Source organism: Chiloscyllium punctatum, chromosome 14 (genome assembly GCF_047496795.1).
Source record: "Chiloscyllium punctatum isolate Juve2018m chromosome 14, sChiPun1.3, whole genome shotgun sequence".
Classification (NCBI taxonomy): Eukaryota; Metazoa; Chordata; class Chondrichthyes; order Orectolobiformes; family Hemiscylliidae; genus Chiloscyllium; species Chiloscyllium punctatum.
In genome coordinates, this window is record NC_092752.1 from 30,589,378 (window position 1) to 30,608,326 (window position 18,949).

The window sequence follows — 18,949 nt, forward strand, 5'->3', positions numbered from 1 at the left end:
TTTCTTTTTATAGATGTTGATGTTTCTGGCAAATTTTCTTATGTGATCCCTTTTAGTAGCTCTTATAAAAATCTCATTGTGGCCCTTTGCTGCTCTTTGTGTTGATCACATTCATCAGGATCTGTACTGTTTTTTTTGCATCTTTTATAAGCCCTTTCTTTTAGTTTTAAGCTGTCCTTTATCTCTTCAATTGTCCATGGCTGTTCAAGGCCATGATTTTTCTGTGAAGTGGAGCTTTTCTCTCAGGGGCATGATCTGATTTTGTACTGTTAAATATTCCTTTAAACATCCTTCGCTGTTCTTCTGTTGTTTTGCCCATTTGCAGTTTTCTCAGTTTACTGTGGACATCTCTGTCTCATCTCATTTAAAGTCAACATTCCCTAAATCTAAAACTCTAGTTGCTAATTCATGTTGTTCATTTTCAAAAGCTACATTGCACTCATCATTCAAGATCACGACTTGATAAATGTTCATACATAATTAGGTCACTAACTGAACCTAGCTCATTACTAATCCAATATTGCTTGGCCCCTTGAAACATTCCAGAACCTATCACTGACACACTCCAGAAATTCACTACCTTTGTTACAGGTGTTTATCTGCCTCTCTCAATCTGTGTTAAAGTTAAGATCCTCCATCAATACCATTGTTTGCTACGCACTAGCCCAAGTCCTTCATTTAGACTATCTAACACATCTGAGGGGCGAACAGAAGGTCTAACACATTGTCTGTTGTAATTTCAGATCCTTCACTGTTCCTCCATTCCACCCACATGTTCTTCACTGAATGCTTTCCCTCATCATATCCTCCCTCACTACTGAAATACTTTTATTTCTAATCAGTAAGGCCACACCACCTCCTCTGCCATTTCCCCTATCCATCCTGTAAACCTTCTAACCTGGTATATTTAATTTCCAATCCTGACCACCCTGTAGCCAAGTCTCAGTAATGGCTACTATATCATAATTTCCAATTTGAATTTGTAGCCTGCTTAATTTATTCCTTACACTCCATTTAATTTGTATGTGGAACTCTTGTTTGAGCCATACAATCTAATCTGAGCATTGGTGCTTTATGCATCTGTTTATTATTTCTCTCTTCTAGTTTAATCAACATACTTCTTATAAGTTTGCCATTACCTGCTGTACATGAAGTAGGTTTCCTGTCTGTTTTTTAACTCTGCCATTTTCTTTGATTTTGAAACTGTTTTGACTTCCCTCGAACCTCCTCCAACCTGCGCCCCATTTACTCTCAGATTTAAAATTAACAATTGATCAAGCAGCTCCGGCCTCTGGTGAGTGACAATTCCCAGCCTCTGGTGACAACTCCGGGCTTGGCTTGGTGGCCTCCCAGCCTGGCAGAGCAGTCTTGTGGCATGGTGTCCTCCCGGCCTGGTGCAGAGACTTTCTGCAGTGATCTCCTGCTGTGGCCCCCAGCGACCTCCCAGCCTCCCGCAGCGACCTCCCAACCTCCCACAGTGGCCTCCTGGCATTGGCGCAGCAACCTTCAGTGTGGCGTGGTGATCTCCTGGCTTGGCACAGTAGCCTCCTCTTGCAGTGGCCTCCCAGCGTGGTGTGACATTGTCCTAGCCTGGCAGAATGGCCTCCTCCTCTAGGTTGCAGGTTGTGTTGGAGTATAATTTTGTTGCTGTTAGTGACTCATAGTGCTTCATGGATGCCCACTCTCAATATGCTCAATCTGATCTATTGGTTGTGTGATCGCTTAGCTTGGTCTATCACTTTCTGCTTATATTGATTGCCACACAAACAGTCCAGTCACATCCGGTCAATCCTGCAATTCCCAACCCAATTCAGAACACCTATTTTATTCTAGTTATATCATTAATCACACATACCAAATGTCCTGTCAGAATCTCATTGAAGGTCAAACCAAATTGACATGCCTCTGCTAGTCATCATAACCTAGTCAAAAATCCTGATTTGGATTCCCCGATTCTCGAATTGTCAAGTAAAATCAATAGCATCTCAGAAGAACAACAACATAATTAATTTCACTTCTTCCTTTTATCCATGTCATGCTTGCTGCCTAGGTCAATAGTGAGTGGTCTATTTTATTTTAACCCTTTTTCCCACTGTTTGATACTGCTATTTGACTTGCCAGGATATTGCCAAGGACAGTTAAGAGTCTACCACATACCAGTAGTTCTGGAATCAAACTTACTACATTATCTAAGGGCAGCAGATTTTCTTCCCTAAAAGACAGTAGTGAGTTGATGAGGTTTTATAATATAATGGTAGCTTTTAATTCCACTTTCATCTGCATAACTGAACATCTCAAATGTGTAAATACATTAGAGCTGTATTTAGTAACAAGGTTTGTTAGAGATTCGTATTGCAGGCTCAACTTTAATGTGCTAATTCCAATTACACGTTACTATTCAAAAGTGTGTCCTCTTGCAAAATGGGCATACTTATACACCCTAAATACTCATAAAGTAATAAGGGAGCAGCAATTTGTTAATTAGCAAGAAACATATTCAGTTTGCCCATCATAAACCACAGTTAATTGGTTGTAAAAGTGTTTTGGGATGCCCTGAGGCCATGAAAGTCATTATATAAATGTATGTCTTCTTTTACTACTTTACACTGTCTTGGCAAGTTTGGTGTCACTGGACCTTGGACGAGATTTTAAATCTAATAAACTTGTTTTCTCATCTGCACACAGATCCTCTGAGTGAGGGACACAATGTTTATGCTCTCTTCCACTTCTTCCCATGGAGTCAATCAGCAGTGTTTTCTGTTGTCGATGGCTTTTCACTGTATCAATACAGGGTCAAAATCAGGAGGCTGGTCAACTGTACTGGATATTGTACTGGACAGCACATCCATTCAATTGCAGAAGACTCATTGTGGGCTAATAAAAAGTAAATTTCAGACAGATTTAGCTGCAGGAGCATGAGACGGAGGTAGGAACACTAAGTAACATCGACAATGCTCCCATTTAATCTGTACAGATATACAACTTCCTGAAAATTACCATAAACGCCTTCTCCTGTAATAAATAGTGCAAATGTGTGAGCATACACTCAAAAAGATAAAGCCTGGTACAAAAACTAAATCCTGAAGAAAATATTGGAAGTGGAGAATTAAGATTAGAATAATACAAATGGAATGTTTCTATAATTTATGTTGGGACATATAAGAAGCTCCTGCTCATGAGAAGTAATGCTCTGACTCACTGTTTCATGGAAATACTAGTCACTTCCTAGCTATACTGTAGGAAATGACATGCTTTGTCTTTTCTGGGAACCTCTATTGCTAGACACTTAAAAGAAAAACATTTCCCTTCTCACAAAACATGCATAGATACAACATGAAGAAGAATGAGAGTATCAGATACAATCACTGATTGAGTGGAGTGGATTTTTTGTCTTTCTTCCTCATTTGATGCTATTCAATGGGTTTAAAGCTTGAAAGGGGTCGTTTAGCTCAAGAGTGGATGGCTGTTTTGTGATGCCAACCGCATGGGTTCAATTCCCACAGTGGCTAAGTTCCCCATGAAGGATTCTTCTTCTCAACCTTACCCTTCACTTGTGGTATAGTGATCCTCTGGTTAAACCACCACCAGCCTCTCTCTAATGTGGGAGCAGCACTGTGCTCTGGTAAAATTATCTTTTAGTGGTTGCTTTAAAAGAATAGACCTGTCAACCGCGTATAAATACTTAACTGTCAATGTGGTAGTTGTAAAGAATTAGCCTGACAGGGTTTCTTGAGTTTTTGCCAAAGTAAGAGGTCAAGTTTATTCATTTAAAACTCACCTTGGGGTAAAACTATTAAACAATGAAGACAATCCCAAAGTGCAATACAAACACTTAAAACCCATGGATACAGTCACAGATTGAAAGTAGGTGAAACTAAAGGTATGTAAATCATCCTGTCTCTCAGATGGGACTGCAAGTCACACACAAAAACATAGCAAGGCGGCACGGTGGCACAGTGGTTAGCACTGCTGCCTCACAGCGCCAGAGACCCGGGTTCAATTCCCGCCTCAGGCGACTGACTGTGTGGAGTTTGCACATTCTCCCCGTGTCTGCATGTGTTTCCTCTGGGTGCTCCGGTTTCCTCCCACAGTCCAAAGATGTGCAGGTCAAGTGAATTGGCCATGCTAAATTGCCCGTAGTGTTAGTTAAGGGGTAGATGTAGATGTAGGGGTATGGGTGGGTTACGCTTCGGCGGGGTGGTGTGGACTTGTTGGGCCGAAGGGCCTGTTTCCACACTGTAAGTAATCTAATCTAATCTAAGGTTTCAACTCTATCTTCAATGCTAAGTCAATTGCACAATAACATTACAAAATGGTTGCCACTGCATGCCGAATGGGCAGAGTCAATTACTATATCTCTTTGGGGTGGAGTAAAATTGTTTGTATCTGAGGCCATGTATTTGGTACTGCCAGCCACCTGACATCAAATTATGCTTCATTGGCAGATCATTGTCCAAGAACGTACATTGCAAATGATGGTCTCAAGCAATCATGATCATTACAGTGTTAGACTGGGGTGGATGAGTCCGACATCACATGACACCAGGTTCTAGTACAGTAGGTTAATTTGAAACCACAAGCTGTCACAGCACCGCTCCTTCATCAGGTAAAGTGGAGAAAAGCACACAAGCGCAGAATTTACAGGCAGAGAGATCAAATTAATTGAGGCAGGAAGATAATTACAAAAATTAAAGTGGTGCTGGAGACAAACCAAATGGCTAGAATTACATAAGTATAAGAGTCGCATGCCAAGGATCTAACCAAATAAACAAGTAATCCAAAACTACAAACTAATGTAAATGTAGGGGAATGGGTCTGGGTGGGTTGCGCTTCTGCAGGTCAGTGTGGACTTGTTGGGCCGAAGGGCCTGTTTCCATGCTGTAAGTAATCTAATCTAATGAAGATAGAGAGATCATAAGAACAGGATACGATGCTCACCTCATCAATCACCAGTTCTGATGTGCCACAGCGAAAAGCTGCAACACCCTCCTCAGAAGACAGACACACAGGACACGACTGAAAACATACCCTTCATCATCCAGTAGATCCCCTACACCAGAGAAACTACACCAAATTCTTCACAGCTTTCAACATGTCATTGATGACAATGAACATCTCTCCAAGATGATCCCTACGCTTCCACTTCTCACTTTAAAACAACGGTCAACCTTTAAACAAACCATCATTCGCAGCAAACTGCCCAGCCTTCAGGACAACATGGACTACAACGCCACACAATCCTGCCAAGGCAACCTCTGCAAGTCATGCCAGATCATCAATATGGACAGTGCCATCACATATGGGAATACTACTCACCACATACATGGCTGATATTCATGTGACTCGGTAAATGTTATCTACCTCATACACTGCAGTTTGTAGGAATTCTGGTTTGCGATCAGTAATTTGCTCATGTTTAGGTGGTTTGAATCACCCCCGATCCCTGGTTCTAGACACTGGACTTATTTAGAAATGTGAAATGAAGAAAGCAGTAGACAAAAGCAGAGTTTCAGGGCAAAAGAATCTTTGCATTTATTCACAATACAAAAGGTATGTTAGCGAGTTTTGAGAAGATTTGTAGCTCAGATTCAGGTTCTGGATGTATGTTTGCTCACTGAGCTGGAAGGTTCATTTTCAGACATTTCGTCACCTTCCTAGGTAACATCATCAGTGAGTCTCCAGTGAAGCACTGGTGGTATGGCCCACTTTTTATTTATATGTTTAAGTTTCCTGTGATGATGCCATTTCCTGTTCTTTTTCTCGGGGTGTGGTAAATGGGATACAAGTCAATGTGTTTATTGATAGAGTTCCAGTTGGAATGCCATGCATATAGGAATTCTTGTATGTGTCTCTGTTTGGCTTATCCTAGGATGGACGTCTTATCCCAGTCGAAGTGGTGTCCTTCCTCATCTGTACGTAAGGATACTAGTGAGAGAGGGTCATGTCGTTTTGTGGCTAGTTGATGTTCATGTCTCCTAGTGGCTTCTGGAGTTTCTAGTATTGAGACTAGCTCTAATGCAATGAGGGGTATGTCGGCTTTCAAGAGATCAATTGTGTTAGGGGATTCTGTAGTCAGAGGTACAGACAGACGTTTCTGTGGCCAGCAGAGAAAAAGCAGAATGGTGTGTTGTTTTCCTGGTGCCAGGATCAAGGATGTCTCAGAGAGGATGCAGAACGTTCTCACTGGGGAGAGGGGCCAGCAGGAGGTCATTGTCCACATTGGAACCAACGACATTGGAAGGGAAAAGGTTGAGACTCTGAAGGGAGATTACAGAGAGTTGGGCAGAAATTTAAAAAGGAGGTCCTCAAGAGTAGTAATATCTGGATTACTCCCAGTGCTACGAGCTAGTGAGGGCAGGAATTAGAGGATTGAGCAGATGAATGCATGGCTGGGGAGCTGGTGTATGGGAGAAGGATTCACATTTTTGGATCATTGGAATCTCTTTTGGGGTAGAAGTGACTGTACAAGAAGGATGGATTGCACCTAAATTGGAAGGGGACTAATATACTGGCAGGGAAATTTGCTAGAACTGCTTGGGAGGATTTAAACTAGTAAGGGGGGGGGTGGGACCCAGGGAGATAGTGAGGAAAGAGATCGATCTGAGACAGGTACAGCTGAGAACAGAAGTGAGTCAAACAGTCAGTGGAAGGTAGGACTAATAAATTAAACTGCATTTATTTCAATGCAAGGGGCCGAACAGGAAAGGCAGATGAACTCAGGGTATGGTTAGGAACATTGGATTGGGATATCATAGCAATTACGGAAACATGGCTCAGGGATGGGCTGGACTGGCAGCTTAATGTTCCAGGATACAAATGCTACAGGAAGAATAGAAAGGGAGGCAAGAGAGGAGGGGGGGTGGCATTTTTGATAAGCGATAGCATTACAGCTGTGCTGAAGAAGGATATTCCTGGAAATACATCCAGGGAAGTTATTTGGGTAGAACTGAGAAATACGAAAGGGATCATTTTATTGGGATTGTCAGGGAAATTGAGAAACAAACTTGTAAGGAGATCTCAGCTATCTGTAAGAATAATAGTGTAGTTATGGTAGGGGATTTTAACTTTCCAAACATCGACTGGGACTGCCATTGTGTTAAAGGTTTAGATGTAGAGGAATTTCTTAAATGTGTACAAGACAATTTTCTGATTCAGTATGTGGATGTACCTACAAGAGAAGGTGCAAGACTTGACCTACTCTTGGGAAATAAGGCAGGGCAGGTGACTGAGGTGTCAGTGGGGGAGCACTTTGGGGCCAGTGACCATAATTCTGTTTGTTTTAAAATGGTGATGGAAAAGGACAGACCAGATCTAAAAGTTGAAGTCCTAAATTGGAGAAAGGCCAATTTTGTTGGTATTAGGCAAGAACTTTCGAAAACTGATTGTAGGCAGATGTTCGCAGGTAAAGGGATGGCTGGAAAACGGGAAGCCTTCAGAAATGAGATAACAAGAATCCAGAGAAAGTATATTCCTGTCAGGGTGAAAGGGAAGGCTGGTAGGTATAGGGAATGCTGGATGACTAAAGAAATTGAGGGTTCGGTTAAAAAAACGAAGAAAGCATATGTCAGGATAGATCAAGTGAATCTTCAGAAGAGTATAAAGAAAGTAGGAGTATATTTAAGATGGAAATCAGGAGGGCAGAACGGGGACTTGAGAAAGCTTTGGCAAATAGAATTAAGGAGAATCCAAAGGGTTTTTACAAATATATTAAGGACAAAAGGGTAACTAGGGAGAGAATAGGGCCCCTCAACGATCAGCAAGGCAGCCTTTATGTGGAGCCACAGAAAATGGGGGAGATACTAAATGAATATTTTGCATCAATATTTACTGTGAAAAAAGGATATGGAAGATATGGACTATAGGGAAAGAGATGGTGACATCTTGCAAAATGTCCAGATTACAGAGGAGGAAGTGCTGGATATCTTGAAATGGTTAAAACTGAATAAATCCCCAGGAGCTGATCAGGTGTACCCGAGAACTCTGTGGGAAGCTAGAGAAGTGATTGCTGGGCCTCTTGCTGAGATATTTGTACCATTGATAGTCACAGGTGAAGTGCCGGAAGACTGGAGGTTGGCAAACGTGGTGCCACTGTTTAAGAAGGGCGGTAAAGACAAGCCAGGGAACTATAGACCAGTGAGCCTGACCTCAGTGGTGGGCGAGCTGTTTGAGGGAATCCTGAGGGACAGGATGTACATGTATTTGGAAAGGCCAAGGGCATTCATCCTCCAAACTTCTAAGGTGGCCTTCGAGATACACAACAACATAGAATTGCTGAGCAGAAACTGCTAGCCAAGTTCCGTACCGATGTAGACGGCCTCAACCGTGATCTTGGGTTCATGTCGCGCTACATGTAACCCCACCATACTGTTCTGTATTGTAAAATCTTCCTTATTGTCCTGTATTGACACTACCAAATTGGTAACTTGTTATGATCTCTCTGCCTTAATTAGTTTGTACAGTTTTGGATTACTTGTTACTTTGGTTAGACTTATTTCTGCCATTTAGTTTGGTTGCAGCACCATTTTATTTTTATTTTTTGTAATTATCTGTCTACCACAATTAACTGGATAATAGGCCATCCATTCACTTGCTATTCAGCTGGTGACATTTTATCACACTGTCTGACACTTTTGATCACCTGCAGAGACTTGTTATTCAGCCTATTGACAAACCACTCACCATTTCTATGATCTTTTGTTCTCTCTGCCTATATATTCTGTGCCTGTGTTTTTCTTCACTTCATCTGCTGAAGAAGCAGTGCTTCAAAACCTTGTGAATTCAAATAAACCTGTTGAAGTATAAACTGGTGTTGTGATTGCACTAGTTGCCTCCTTATAATGTTACTATGTAAATGTAATTATTAACTTACATTGTCACCTGGGCTTAGCATATCTGAAACAGTGTTTAGCTGTCAATGGAAGATAAAGTTTTTAGAGTTGCCACATTGAAACAAGAAGTAAGTATGCAAGGATGTGTTTTTGTTGGATGGGATGCCTTTCACAGGTTCTTACCCCTTGCTACTAGGCCATCTTTAGACTGTTAATCTAGAGAGCTAGTAAATGTCTGGGGCTTGTGTTCAAATCCCTCATGGCACATGGTGGAATTTGAATTCAATAAAAATATGGAATTGGGTGCTTAATGGTAACTATAACATCATTGTCAAGTGTTGGGAAAAACCTATCTGGTTGTCTAGTGTCCTTTTGGGGAAGGAAACCTCTGTCCTTAACTAATCTGACATACATGTGACTCCAGATCCACAACAATGTGACTCTTCACTGCCCTCTGGACAGTTAGGGATAGGTAACAAATACTGGCTTTGCCAGTGATGTCCACATCCTATGAATGAATAAAGGGAAAGAAAATCTGACTCTGGCTGCAGTTATTGATGCACTGCTTCAAATATGAAGACTTGTTGAAGAGCAGATCAGTTACAATGTCATCATCAAGCTCAGCAAGAACAATGATGTCCAGCATGTGCCACATGGACTCCAGAGTGAGAAGCTCCTCCAAGGAAGCAGAGTAAAATATTGCAATTGCTATATCTATAATTCTCACTGTAATTTTCTACAATTCTCAGAAAAATATGGCTCTGTGGATTAAGACATTATAAGTAAAATGCATTACCTGTTGGACTATGTTCTTAAGTAATAGCTAATCCTAGTCTGGTGGTTATTAAGATTACCACTGTTTTGAGATTTTATTCTGAGATCTGCCATAATGCTTATGTGCTGCCTCCTTCCAAGGTCTGCTCAGAGATCAGGACTTCCCCTTCCAAATATGGCTGCTGACACCTTTATGAAACCTTCAGAATCACATAAAATGCTGCCCACTCCAGACCATAAGCTTCCTTAAGATAAGGTTTTATTTCCTGGATTAGGACCTTGTTTTTCAGCCCAGAAAGGCTGTGCTGCATTATTGTGGCACCCTGTGCTCTACAACTGCAGTTGACATCCTTGTTGAGGAAGAAATGGCGGATCAATGTCAATCTCCTGATGATGAAGATGAAGATCAGGACATTGACCGGAGGAACACCCAAGACAGCATTATGGAGTAATGAGTACGAGAAGCCAGGAAGAACCTTATTGAAACCCAAATCCACACTGAGTAAGCCGGGTTGGGACTTGCTTTAATAGAGTCATAGAGATATATAGCATGGAAACAGACCCTTTGGCTCAACTTGTCCATATCGACCAGATATCCTAACCTAACCTAACCTAGTTCCGTTTGCCAGCACTTGGCCCATGACCCTCTAAATCCTGCCTGTTCATATATCCATCCAGATGCCTTTTAAATACTGTAATTGTATCAGTCTCCACCACTTCCTCTGGCAGCTCAATCCATACACGCACCACCCTCTGCAACTGGATCCTCAGTGTCCTGACACACAGGCCACAATCAATGAAGATTGGGGACAATATTTCATTCTCACTAACACTCAACAGTGGAGCCCCTCGGGGTGTGTATTCAGCCCCCTACTGTACTCACTATATACCCATGACTGCGTCACCAAATATCAGACTAATGCCATTTATAAGTCTACTGATGACACCACCATAGTCAGTCAAATCTCAGATGGCGACGAAACAGACTACAGATGGGAGGTGGAAGACCTGGAAAAATTATGCACTGAGAACAACCTAGCTCTCAATGCTGGCAAAACCAAGGTATTCATTATTGACTTTTGGTGGGTTGTTACTCCTGCCCCTCTACATATTGACAGCACAGAGGTGGAATAAGTGGAGAGTGTCAAGCTCCTGGGAGTGGTCATCCACAATAAGCTTTCTTGGACTCTTCATGTGGATGCACTGGCTACAAAGGCCCAACAATGTCTCTTCTTCCTCAGGTAGCTGAGAAAATTTGGCAATACGGCGAATACCCTTGCCAACTTTTATAGGTGCGCCAACGAGAGCATTCTTCCTGAATGTATCACTACCTGGTATGGCAACTGTACCATTTAAGATTTGAGACGGTTACAGAGATTGTGATTGTCCGGGCCAAGTTCACCAAAGGCCAATCTCCCATCTACAGAATCCCATCTACCAAGTCTGCTGTCAAGGAAAGGCAGCCAGTATTCTCAATGATCCATCCCATCCTGGCAATGTTTTTCTACCATCTGGGAGCAGATACAGAAGCCTGAACACACACACACACCAGCCTGTTTTGAAACAGTTTCTACCCTACTGTTGTTAGAATACTGAATAGACTCACAAACTCTTAACATTCATCTGTACTTGTGTTTTTGTTTTTGCTACTGTTTATGTATTATTTACTTACTTATTTATGCTACTTTACTGTGATCTGCCTGTGTTGCTGGTAGGAAAAAGCATTTCACTGTGCCTTGCTACATGTGACAATAAATTCAATTCAATTCAATTATCTGCATGAAAAGGCTGCCCCTTAGGTCCCTTTTATATCTTTCCCCTTTCACCCTGAACCTATGCTCTCTAGTTCTGGACTACCCCACCCCAGGGGAATAAAAACTTTGTCTATTTACCCTATCCATACCCCTCATGATTTTATAAACTTCTATAAGCTCACCCCTCAGCCTCCGATGCCCCAGCCTGTTCAGCCTCTCCCTATAGCTCAAATTCTCCAACCTTGGAAACATCCTGGTAAATCATTTTGTGAACCCATTCAAATTTCACAATATTCTTCTGAATATTTCACAATATTCCAAAAACAGCCTAACCGATGTCCTGTACAGCCGCAACATGACCTCCCAAATCAAATACTCGATGCTTTGACCAATAAAGGAAAGCATACCAAATGCCTTCTTCACAATCCTATCTACCTGCAATTCTACTTTCAAGGAGCTATGAACCTGCACTCCAAGGTCTCTTTGTTCAGCAACACTCCCTAGGATCTGACCACAAAGTGTATAATTCCTACTCTGATTTGCTTTCCCAAAATGCAGCACCTGACATTTATCTTAATTAAACTGCATCTGCCACTCCTCAACCCATTGGCCCATCTGGTCAAGAGCCTATTGTAATCTGAGGTAACCTTCTTCACTGTCCACTACATCTCCAATTTTGGTGTCATCTGCAAACTTACTAACTATATCCCCCACATTCACATCCAAATAATTTGCATAAATGAGGAAAAGCAGTGGACCCAGCACCGATCCTTGTGGTAAAACGCTGGTCACAGGCCTCCAGTCTGAAAAGCAACCCTCTACCACCACCTACCTTTGAGCCAGTTCTGTACCTAAATGGCCAATTCGCCCTGTATTCCATGAGATGTAACCTTGCTAACCAGTCTCACATGAATGCTTTACTGAAGTCTATATAGATCATGTCTACTGCTCTGCCCTCATCAATCCTCTTTGTTACGTCTTCACAAAACTCAATCACATTCATGAGACATGACCTTCCATGCACAAAGTCATTCTGACTATCCCTAATCAGTCCGTACCTTTCCAAATATGTGTAAATTCTGTCCCTCAGGATTTTCTCCAACAACCTGCCCACCACCGATGTCAGGCTCACCGGTCTGTGGTTCCCTGGCTTTTCTTTACCACTTTTCTTAAATAGTGGCACCACGTTAGCCAACCTCTAGTCTTCTGGCACCTCACCTGTAACTATCGATGACACAAATATCTCAGCAAGAGGTCCAGCAATCACTTCCCTAGCTTCCCACAGAGTTCTAGGCTACACCTGATCAGGACCTGGGGATTTATCCACTTTTATGCATTTCAAGACATCCAGCACCACCGCCTCTGTAATATGGACAATTTTCAAGATATTGCCATCTATTACCCCACATTGTATACCTCCCATGTCCTTCTCCACTCTTTTGGTTATATGGCATGCAGCCCTGGCTTAGTGAAAAGAATGTGTGGATTGTTATTTTTGCAGTTTTTGACCTTTTCTATTGTTGAATAAATATTTCATTATTATTCTGATTGTACACTTGATATCATCAGGCAAAGCCACTTTCAAGCATCTAACTATTAGAATGTGAATCCTTATTGACAGCTGGAGGAAAAAAAAACAAAAATCTATGAGTAAGTCCATTAACATTACAAGTAAGGTTAAGTAGCTATGAAGCTTCAGTCAGCATAAGATACCTGAGTTTTGCACGTTGAAGTCTCTCATGATAGACAGCATGTTAAGAGCAATCCTGATCCAGCTACTTCCAAAATCAGATTGCCCACAAGGTTTCAGAGTGCATGTAGACCGCTAAGTTGCCCTGAAGTGCTCAAACATCTTACAATTTGTGTTAAACTTGAAAGAGGCTGCATTTTACACAGCAAACTATTATGCTATGAGGGAGAATGGCCATTTGAACTCCACATTGTACATCTCCTAGCCTTGAAAGACAGTAAGCCCCTTTGAAAATCTGTTGTACAAAAGAACCTTTCCCTCCAAAGATGTGTGGAATCATCATTGATTCCATACTCTCACTCACCCAACTTGTATGTAGAAGGACATGTGCAGACCAGGCTCTAGCATAATCTAACTAAGATCTTTTGGCCTCTTGTTGTCTACATTAAAGTTCAATGCTTTGGCTCCTGTAATCATTGTTATCGTTCACAAACGCATGGCACCTGATGCTATCTGCAGTGAAGGAGTCAGTTGCTTGTCACACACAACACTGTATCTGAGCTCCTTGTGAAGCAGAAACATCAAGATTGTTCAAAAATGATTGAGTTATAGCCAAGCTGCTAGATGATGTACACAATGCACACTGGTTTTACATATCTAAGAAAAGATTACCAGCAAGAAAAGCTAGAAACCATCTACCAAAGCACATGATGCAGGCCAAACTCAGAGAAATAAACAGTTGAGCATGTGACAAGACAGCAGAATCTCAGGAAGTCGTTGAAAATGTATGACCTAAATGGTGTCCACGAGGCTGTCCAACTTGATTATGCTCCCCAAAACCAACTAGATAATACATGTTCTCTGAGCAGATGGCAATCAGCTGTGAACAAACAGGCATGAGATTTCTCTCTCATTTGCTGGAGCACTTTAACAATCCCTGGTACAAGAGACCACAGTATGGCAATGAAGCTTTTGAGTCACTTCCATAGCATCACATTCTGAATGAGGCCCTCGATAAGTCTCAAGCTGAAGTCAACACATTCCTTTAAGTAAATTGCTGAGGTATGTCTCCAGAAACTGCTGGCATACCACTAGAATTATTCAAAACAGTGGAACTCTCATTCTCAGAATCATACCTAACAATATCCCAGACATCACCATCACCATCCTTGGAAATGTCCTGTCCTACTGGCAAGATAGACCCAGCATAGGTGGTGCCACAGTGGTGTACTGTTGGTGGGGAGTTGCTCTGGGAGTCCTCAACATTGACTCCGGACCCCCATGAAGTCTTGTGACTTCAGGTTAAACAAGAACCAAGAAACCTCTTGCTGATTACCACATACCGCCATTCCTCAGCTGATGAATCAGTACTCCTCCATGTTGAACAACACTTAGAGGAAGCACTGAGGATGGCAAGGGCAGAAAATGTACTCTGGGTGGGGGACTTCAATGTCCTTCATTAAGACTGACTTGGCAGCAGTACTACAGATCGAGCTGGTTGGATCCTAAAGGACATAGCTGCTGGAGTGAGTCTGCGGCAGTTGATAAGAGAACCAACCAGCAGGAAACATCTATGGTCTGTATGCTCCAATCAACCTAACCTTCCAGTTGCCAGCCATTTCAATTCCCCCTCCCACTCCTCCAATGGTATCTCATCCTGGGCCTCCTCCATGGTCAAAATAAGGCCACATGTAAACTGGAGGAAAAACACCTCCCCTTCCACCTCGTGAGCTTACAACCATACGGCCTTAACGTAGAATTCACCAGCTTCCAAATCTCCCCACCCCCTACCTCATCCCAGGTCCAGCCACCCCCTCTCTGCCCAGCCCCCTTGACCTGACCTAACCTGTCCATCTTCCTTCTCACCTATCCACTCCAACCTTCCCACTGACCATTCGTAATCACCTCTTACCTGCATCCACCTATCATCATCTCACCTACCTCTCCTCCAGCCCCATACCCCTCCCTCTACTTATTTCTCAGCCCCTTTCCCCCTCCCCAGTCCTGATGAAAGGTTCTAACCTGAAATGTTGACTCTCCTGCTCCTCTGATACTGCTTGACCTACTGTGTTTTATCCAACACCACATTTTATTGATTCTGACTTTCCAGCATCTGCAGTCCACACTACCTCCCAAGTTGGGGAGGTGCCAATGTTGGACTGGGGTGGACAAAGTTAAAAAAAATCACACAACACTAGGTTCTCGCCCAATAGGTTTATTTGGAAGCACTAGCTTTCAGAGCACTGCTCCTTCATCAGGTTACTTCCAAATAAGCCTGTTGGATGATAACCTGGTGTTGTGTGATTTTTAACTATCTCCAGGCTGACCTCATCTTTAGCAATCTGCCAGCTGCAGATGCATCTGTCCATGACAGTATCAAAAAGTGTGACCACCACATAGTCCTTGTCAAAACGAAGTCCCACCTTCACATTGAGAATAATGTCCATTGTGCTGTGTGGTACTATCCCCATGCTAAATGGGACTGACTTTGATCAGATCTAACAACTCAAGCCTGGGCATCCATGAGGTGCTGTGGGCCATTAATAGCAGAAGAAGTATACTCCAGCACAATTTGTAACCTCTTAGCCTGGCACATTCCCCACTCAACCATTACCATCAAGCCAAGGAATCAACCCTGGTTTAATAGACAGTGTGGGAGGGCAACCCTTCTTCAGGACATCTCCACCTCCTGATGCTGCCTGTTCTACGATGTTCTTCCAGCTTCCTGCCTGTCTACTTTGGATTCCAGCGTCCGCAGTTTTTTTGTCTCTAAACAGCACATGCAACAAGTGATAAAGCTAAGCGATTCAACAGCCAGTGGATCAGATCTAAGTTCTGCAGTCCTGCGACAAATGGTGGTGGACGATTAAACCACTCAGAGGAGGATTCTCCACAAATATTTTTCACAGCAATCTTCAGCCAGAAGTGCAGAGTGGATGATCCATCTCGGCCTCCTCCAATGGTCGCCAGCATTACAGATACCAGTCTTCAGTCAATTCGATTCACTCCATTGATATCGAGGAATGGTTGGAGACACTGGATACGCAAAGGCTACAGGCCCTGACAACATTCCAGCAATAGTTCTCTACCAGAAAATGCTGCTCCTGTAGTTAAGCTGTTCTAGGACAGTTAGAATACTGGTATTTACCCGACAATGTAGAAAATTTCCCAGGTATATCCAGTACATAAAAAAGCTGGACAAATCCAACCTGGCCAATCACCAGCCCATCATTCTACTCTCGATCATTAGTAAAGTGATAGAAGGTGTCATCAACAGTGCTGTCAAGCAGAACCTGCGCAGTGACACCTAGTTTGGGTTCCTCCAGAGCCACTCACCTCCGGACCTCATTACAGCTTTGGTCTAAACATGGATAAAGAAGCTGATGTCCCGAGGTAAGGTGAGAATGACAGCCCTTGACATCAAGGCTGCATTCGAACAAGTGTGGCACCAAGGAGCCCAAGCAAAATTGGAATCGATGGGTATTGGTAGCAAACTCTCTGGTGGTTGGAGTCATACCTGACACAAAGGACGATGGTCATTGGAGGTCAGTCATCTCAGTTTCAAGTCCTCTCTACAGGTGTTATTCAGGATAGTGTCCTCGGCCTAACCATCTTGAGCTGCTTTACCAATGATCGGAGTCCCTCCATCATAAGGTCAGAAGTGGGGATGTTTGCCCATGATTGCACAACGTTCAGCACCATTCGCAACTCCTCAGATACTGAAGTCCATATTCCAAATGCAACAAGATCTGGACAATATTCAGGCTTGGGCTGACAAGTGGCAAGTTATATTCATGCCATATAAATGCCAGGTTATGACCATCATGAATAAGAGACAATCTAACCACTGCCCCTTGGTATTCAATGGTATTACCATCACTGAATCTCCCAATGTCAACATCCTAAAGGTTATCATTGACCAGAAACTCACCTGGACTCACTACATAAATGCAGTGGTTGCAGGAACAGGTCAGAGGCTAGGAATACTGCAATGAGTAACTCACTTCCTGATTCCTCAAAGCCTGTCTATCATCTACAAGGCACAAGTCAGGAGTGTGTTAGAATACTCCCCACTTTCTTGGATGAGTGCAGCCCCAATAGCACTCAAGAGGCTTGACACCATCCAGGACAAAGCAGCCCGCTCAATTAGCACTACAGCCACAAGCATCCACTCCCTCCAACACCAACGCTCAGTAGCAGCAGTGTGTACTATCTATAAGAAGCACTGCTGAAATTTGCCAAGGATCCTTGGACTGCACCTTCTAAAGCCATGGGCACTTCCATCTAGAAGGACAAGTGCGGCTTGAAGTTCCCCTTGAAAGCACTCACCATCTTGACTTGGAAATATATTGCCATTCCTTCACTGTTACTGGGTCAAAATCCTGGATTTACCTCTCTAATGGCATTGTGGATCAACCCACAGCAAATGGACTACAGCGGTTCAAGGCAGCAGCTCACTACCACCTTCTCAAGGGCAACTGAGAACAGACAATAAATGCTGGCCAACCAGCAACATGCTCATCACACAAGATGAATACATTTTTTAAAAGTTCATGTGGTTTTAAAAAACTCACCAGCCTTCTCTGCTTAACCTTGAACCTTTGATTTTGACCCAAGGTTATGAGGTTGCTTCCATAACTCATCGGTACAATGGAAGGGAGGCAAGTTCATCTGTGACAATCACAAAGTTGTATTACCCCTGTCTACAATAGGAAAAAAACTTGGAAGAATTATTATTAACAGGATTGCACATATTTTACAGACTCAGTGTACCCAAATTTGAAATGACTTTTCTGCTGGACAAAGAAGATCCTGATGATATGAAGACAGATGATGGTTTGGGCAGAATGTTAACTTTAATGGATAAAATTTATCAAAAATATGATTTATCAACCGTCCTGAGGCATGTCAGATTTTAACATATTTAGAAAGGCTGATGAAATTTCATTTGGAACTTCCCTAATCTGTGCTGGCATTTAAGCTATCAGACTACCAAAGTATCAAATTTGCAGAGAGTTTAGTTTTGACAGGAGTTAAATTTGCAGATAAACATACAGCACTGGAACAAATGTCAGAAACTCTTTAAAAAAATCCTTAGGATAACATTCCTTTCCAGCAGAATGAGGAGCACAAAGGAAATGATTGCTGATATTGTTATGGGCCAGGCCAGACGCCCTCAAAACAGTTCAAGAAGGTAGCCCAGACCTAACTTTTCTAGTTGTTTTAAGCAGGCAAAGTGTATGAACCAAAAGTGATGCAGCTGGCCTAACTACTTGCTTTTAAACAAAACAATTTATTTATACACGAACAAAAGAGAACAGAATTTAGAATAACGTAACTTAATTGAAAACCTTGGTAAACATTATCGCAACTTAATGATGCTGTTCCAAATACTTGGCAACATCTCCATAAACAACCCCTTGGCAAAAAAGGTAAAATCAAACACAGGTTCTTATAGGAGAGATGTCAGAGAGAGAAAGGATCAGCTTAGAGCTGTCTCTTTGGGTCCAACAGCTTCTCTGTGTTCCCAATCAAACATGACAAGCAGCTACAAACAAAACAGCTTGCTAAAAAGAAAAACAAACCAGAGAAAAGCTGAGCTGGAAAATCTGGCCACTCTCCGTTTCATGGTACAACTGTTTTTTTTTAAAAAGTGGAAGCCTTTTACCTGAGGCAATATCTGTTAGTTATAATCAAATTGGCCCTAAAGCCCATAAAAACCTCTGCATTTACTACCCCTCTTGAAAAAAAAACACAAGGACAGAATAACCCTGTCAAAAGAGCAGCATCATTACAATATGACTCAATGGAGGGCACAATGTTAAATTGGTGAAACCGTCTAGGTATGGATCACAGGGAGCAGTATAGAAAGAGAAATATGACTGAGATAAATGAGGGCAGAA

The 18,949-nt window shown here is 42.4% G+C and overlaps 1 long non-coding RNA gene across 2 annotated transcripts in view; it reads right to left on the bottom strand.

Annotated features, from left to right (window-relative positions):
• Positions 1–18,949, bottom strand: part of LOC140485703 (uncharacterized) — a 68,062-nt gene that overhangs the window by 22,458 nt on the left and 26,655 nt on the right. Inside the window, exon 3 of one of the 2 annotated variants that reach the window (XR_011962411.1) lies at positions 17,621–17,749. The exons of the other annotated variant lie outside the window; for it this stretch is intronic. This is a non-coding gene — a long non-coding RNA (uncharacterized lncRNA). The remainder of the gene's footprint in view (positions 1–17,620; positions 17,750–18,949) is intronic. 2 annotated transcript variants of the gene reach the window in all.